This window comes from Erinaceus europaeus, chromosome 18 (genome assembly GCF_950295315.1).
Source record: "Erinaceus europaeus chromosome 18, mEriEur2.1, whole genome shotgun sequence".
NCBI classification, from domain to species: domain Eukaryota; kingdom Metazoa; phylum Chordata; class Mammalia; order Eulipotyphla; family Erinaceidae; genus Erinaceus; species Erinaceus europaeus.
The window spans coordinates 7258096-7264304 of record NC_080179.1 but is presented as its reverse complement, the minus strand read 5'-3'; the positions used below and the strand labels follow the sequence as shown (position 1 = coordinate 7264304).

The 6209-nt window shown below is 40.4% G+C and overlaps 1 non-coding gene across 1 annotated transcript; it reads right to left on the bottom strand.

Moving 5' to 3' along the window:
- Nucleotides 1–1364: 1364 nt before the first annotated feature.
- Nucleotides 1365–1472, bottom strand: LOC132534511 (U6 spliceosomal RNA). Its single transcript, XR_009546219.1, has one exon. It is a non-coding gene; the product is annotated as a U6 spliceosomal RNA (small nuclear RNA).
- Nucleotides 1473–6209: the final 4737 nt, after the last annotated feature.

Sequence of the window (6209 nt, the reverse complement as noted above, 5' to 3'; positions counted from 1 at the left end):
TATCTAATATTTACATCAATGACCTCCCAGAAACTTCTTCAAGGAAGTTCATCTACGCCGATGACATCTGCTGTGCAACTCAGGCATCCAAGTTCGACATCCTCGAGGAAACACTCACGAAAGACATGTCTCTGATATCTGATGACTGTAAAAAATGGCGACTAATCCCTAGCACTGCAAAAACGGTATCATCTGTTTTCCATCTACACCATGCTTCGGCCTCGCGTGAGCTTAATGTGCAGCTTGGCGATACGAGAATCCGGCATGAAGCCCAGCCAGTCTATCTTGGTGTTACTCTCGATCGCACCCTGTCATTTCACGAACATCTCATAAAAACTGCAGCAAAGGTGGGCGCGAGGAATCACATCATTGCAAGACTGGCCAACTCCTCATGGGGCGCGAGCACTTCCACACTGCGATCATCCTCTCTGGCATTATGCTATTCCACTGCAGAATACTGTGCCCCAGGATGGTTCCGTAGCCCCCATGTCCACTTGGTCGATTCCAAATTATATTCCTCCATGAGGATCATTTCTGGAATCATCCGTTCCACCCCGGTTCCATGGCTGCCAGTTCTTAGCAACATCGCCCCGCCAGATATTTGTCGGGATGCGGCATCATCTAAGTTCATTTCCCACCTCTACGCTCGACCAGACCTGCCAATATACGCGGATATCTTCGCCCACCCTGTCCAACGCTTGACGTCTCGTCACCCAATCTGGTCCCCTACGCCTACACTGAACTTCTCTGTTCCAGACTCTTGGAAACAGAGTTGGCAGTCAGCTGAGGTAAAGAACAAACACCTCATCACAGACCCCTGCGAGCGTCAACCCGGCTTTGACCTAGCACATTATGACTGGGCCCTCCTCAATCGCTACCGAACAGGCCATGGCCGGTGCGCCGCTATGTTCCATCGCTGGGGAGCCAGAGACGACCCGAACTGCCCCTGCGGCTCCAGACAGACTATGACCCACATAGTCCACGACTGCCACCTCTCCAGATTCAAAGGAGGTCTCGAAACTTTACATCAGGCTCAACCTGACGCTGTTGACTGGCTACGGAAGAAGGGCAAATGCTAGAAGAAGAAGAAGACTGGGGTAGTACCCTGCTTTACCAGGTGTGTGACCAGGTTTGAGCCTAGCCTTCACTACTTGGGAGACAGTTTTGGCACTGCGGTTTCTTTCTCTCTCTCTCTCCCTCTCTCTCTCTCTCTCATGATATTTTCATCTGAAACAAAATAGAGATGTTCTAGAGTTATAATTATTTAAACATGATATATAAGTACACTATATAATTATTTATAATTATTATACATAATGATAAAGACAAAAGGACAAATTTAGATTCTGACTTGTTTATTAAAAAAAATACAGAACCACTTCACAAATTTGAGTAGTCATCCTTACACAGGGGCCATTCTAAGCTTCTCTGTACTTTTCTAATTTTAGTATTTGTACTATCAAAATGAGCATAGTATTCTGCCTGTCTATAGATTTTCATGGGAACAAAAGAAATTCTGAACAATCTACTTATCTGGAAGAGAAGATGACACACTTTAATAATGCAAAATACAAGGAAACTATAAAAGAGCTCAATCCATCTGTTAAAGCATCCAGGTTTTTAGTAAGTTAAATCAGAACTTAAATTCAAATTATGTTATATTTGATATATATGTTTATAATATAGAATGTCTGTTATGCATAATACAATATAGACTACATATAAATACTATAACATAATAAGACAATGGAGTTTGTGTCATCAATGAGCATCTCTTGTATACCAATGTTTTATACCAGCCTTGGCACAGATTTTTAGATCAATATCACATCAGTAAAATGTATTTTTAATGGAAAGCAGAACTTGAAATATGCCATAATATAGGGAAATGCAATTTTATATTTTTAAATAGAATAAACGAATGTATCCAGAATGTTGACAGAAGAGGGATCTTTGCAATTCTGTCAAGAGCGTAAATAAGAGGCATAAACTAAATAACTCAAAAGAAGCAAACAAAATGTTAAACTACATAAAATACAACACAAAAACGTGTTTCAGCTAGATAAGCCAGCAGCAATAAGTATCTAAAATCACTAAAAGAGGAAAGATGAGAATAGAATTGTTTTACAGTTAGCTTTCTCAGTTTAACTTGGTTGAGCCAAATAAGACTAAATTTGAATGCTAACGTGCAACAAATTTATAGAGACAAGTAAATAACATCCTATTCAGATTCAAACAGTTGAATATATGCCCACTACGTAAAAGAAGTTCAGGACTGTATGAATTTACACTGTCCACTGAGATTGTATGAATCCGGGTCTGGGTGGTGGCACACCTGGTTGAGGGCACAACTGACTCTGCTCAGTGACCCAGGTTCCACCACCCCAGCCCCATCGCCACCTGCAGGGGGCAAGCCTTGCGAGCAGGTCTGCAGGTGACTCTCTTTCTCTTTCCCTCTCTATCTCCCCTATTCTCTTGATTTCTGGCTGCCTCTATCCAATAAATAAAGATTAAAAAGACAAAACCTTAAAAAAAAACTATTTTAAGAGAGAGAGAGAGATTATATCAATCAGGGCCAGGCAGCGGTGCACCTGGCTAAGTGCACACATTACCCTGCACAAGGAGGAGGGAGGGAGAGGAAAGAAAGGAAGAGAAAGGGAAGGAGGAGGAAGGGAAGGAGGCGGAGGAAAAAGAAGAGAAAAGAAAGGGAAGGGGAGGAGGCAATAGTTTCTTTCCTATGTGAAACTCTATGTATCCTATATGAAGTAAGTAAAATAAATATTATATGAAAATAAAATAATAAATTCCAATGTTTTATGAGATCTGCTATCAAGTATTAATATAAGACAGTATATAACTCCACACGGTTTATTTGGAAAGAGAGTTCTATCAGCAAAGTACAGGAATGAGAATCAAGAAAGAGAATGAAAAACAGTCAACAAAGTGTTAGTTAAACAAAAGCAATATATTAGAAGTGGAAATCTGGTTCCCCTCCTTCCTCCCTTCCTGCCTGCCTGCTTTTCTTCTTTCCTCCTTCTTTTTCTTCTCCTCCTCTTTTTTTTTTCCAGGTTTATGTCTGGGGTTCAGTACCTGCACAGCTGCATGACTCTATTGCTCTTTCGTGTGTGTGTGTGTGTGTGTGTTTCTTTTCTTTTCTTTTAGTAATTTGATAACGATTGACAAGACTGTGGGATTAGAGGGGTACAATTCCTGAAGATTACCTATTCTTTAAGGGGTGCAGAAGGTAGAAGTCCTGGCTTCTATAATTGCTTCTCCACTGGGCATGGGCATTGACAGGTCAGTCCAAGCCCCAGCCTGTTTCTATATTTCCCTAGTGGGGAAGGATTCTGGGGAGGTGGGGTTCCAGGACATATTGGCGAGTTGGTCTTCCGAGGGAAGTCAGATTGGCATCCTGGTAGCATCTGCAATTTGGTGGCTGAAAAGCATCAAGATATAAAGCAGAACAAATCAAAATAGAGAGGGGGAGAAAGAGAGACATCTGCAGCCCTTCACTATAGCTTATGAAACTTCTCCCCTGCAGGTAGCCAGTGAGAGTCTTGAACCCAGGCCCTTGTTCATGGTAATGTGTGCAGGGCCTAGGCCCCTTTCTAAATTTCCCATATCTCACCAGAATCCTCTCATTTATTGTATAATCCATACCTCTCTCTTTTGTAGCAAAGCAAATATGTATATATAACTCTTTGGGACTGGTTCATTTTGCCAATTGCAAATATAAAATAGAGAGAAACAGACAGGTGATAGGTATTTCTTCAACTCAAAGAAAAATTACCTCTCTTAAGTATGTAAACTGACAAAATGCAGAAATACACAGGTACAAGTTTATTCACTAAGACATTGTTTAACAATGTGAAATACTTGAGTTAGTCTATAAGTTCACATGTAGGAGAATAAGCAGATTATCATTTTTTTATACTAAATACTCTCTTGGTTTCACTTTCTTAATCAACTTAGTGACCACCATTTGTTCTGTTCCATTAACAGAAAATTTTCTGAAAATATCTATGTCTACTAGCTCACATTCTTATCCTTCAACCTTTAAAAAAAAAAAAAAACCACTGGGATCAGACTTTCTTCCCAAACAGTCTTGTCAATTCAAGTCAAAGTCACCAGTGACCCCCATGTGGCTAATTCAATCATCAGTTCTGGGTTCCCTTCTTACTTAACCTGTGGGCATCATTTGGTAGAGTTAATCACTCCATCCTCTGGCAAGCACTTCATTCATTTAGACTCCAGGTCATTCTACTCCCTTGAGTCTCTCCTACCTCATTAAATGTTCCTTCTCTGTATCTGTTGTACCTGCATCTTCTCTCCCACTGCTTTATTTTGCATGGCCCAGGGCGCACATCTTAAAGCTTTTCACAGTCTACACTCGCTGCCTTATTACTTCATCTGGTTTCATGGCTTTGAACACATTTTTTATTATAAAGCATTTTCACACGTGTTATTACTGTTGGTAGCTTAGTGCCGTTTATTTAAGAGATCTTTCTCTAATGCGGTTAAATCATCTTAGTTTAATGAAATTTATCCTATAGTATAGCATGGGTTCACTCACATAAAAAAAAATAGCTTGGAAGAAAGATAATCATGGTATATCAATATTGTCACCTGCCAAATAATATTTAAGTAGTTATTGAATGTTTTCTATACTTAGTACATCGTTTTTTACTACAAAGAGCTTATAGCCTTTATAGCTTTTCTTCTCCTCCCTCTGTTTTTTGGGGGAGGGGGCATTGGGGAAGGGAGCATCACTTGGAGCTCCCCTGTCCAGAGCAAGCATCTTCGATTAAAAAGAAAGAGGCAATGTGAGTGCTTAACCAGGGGGAGCAATTACAGAAGCCAGGCCTCCCACATGCACCCCATAATGACCCTGGGTCCATACTCCCAGAGGGATAAAGAATAGGAAAGCTATCAGGGGAGGGGATGGGATATGGAGATCTGGTGGTATAAACTGTGTGGAGTTGTACCCCTCTTATCCTATGGTTTTGTTAATGTTTCCTTTTTATAAATAACAGTTTAAAAAAAGGAAAAAGAAAAGAAAAGAAAAATCTATCAGATGAGAAAAAAGAAAAAAAAAGGCAAAGACGGAAGGAGGGAGGGAAGGAAGGAAGGCACCACCACGCTGAAACTTCTTTCAGTATGTATCAAGATCAAATAACGGAATTTTAGGACAGTTTCTATCAGCAGATCAGTTCATTAAGGAGAACAACAGGGGGGTGAGATCTGCACAGGACAAGGAGGGGGTAAAGCTAGAAGTCTCCTCTAACACTCAAGGTCACTCTTACATGGATATTGGCAAATTTTATAGCTGCAAAGTTTAGCCAATTGCATGCCCCTTCATCCACATCAGGAATCAAGCAGGCTGTGATCTGGCTCTATGGAGTCTAAAGCTTTGGCTCCATTGACATTCATCTGTGTTTGTGGAGTCATAGCTCCTTGCTGGCCATGAGGAGTAATCAGGCCATGGATTCCACAAGGCTGTGGCCAGTACAGGCCTTACAATTTTGAAAAATCAATATTAAATCACAAGGAAGGAAGGGAGGAAGGGAGGAAGGGAGGAAGGGAGGAAGGAAGCCTCTAAATTCTCAGCAAAACATGTATTAGGAAGATAAAAATAAGCACATATTTATTAACATGTACATCTCATATACACAGGAGACATGCAGGGAATGAATCAGACAAGTGGCTTAATACTCCAGCTATAGCACCTTTAACAAAAATAACTAATTTTAGAGTAATAATAGGACAAAGGAAAGTGGGTTTTGGCTGTGGGAAACTGGAGGAAAAAAACATGTCAGGAAATATATGAGAAAAAAGTGAATGGAGCAAGGTTTGTTTGCAGATACATGTGATGCTGTAGCTAAGATAAAAGTCATTTCTAATAAAAGAGAATTTACGCCCTGCTTTTAGGCAGAGAGAGACAGAGAGAAAGAGATTTTCCCTGCATTTACTGCTTGCTTCTTAACTGCCTTCATCTCAAAACATTTTATGTCAAAGAAGCATAGTTCAGGGTGACATATTCTGGCTTCCTTCAAGTTCTAAGTAGGGAAGTTAGTCAGTTATAAGCAGAGTAATCATATCACTTATCTTCCAAACCAAAGTACTTTGAGAGTGGGAGCAGGTGCTATTAATACTTAAGTAGGTATCAGTGCAGTTGTAAATTAGGACAGTCCCAGACAAGCTGGAAAGCA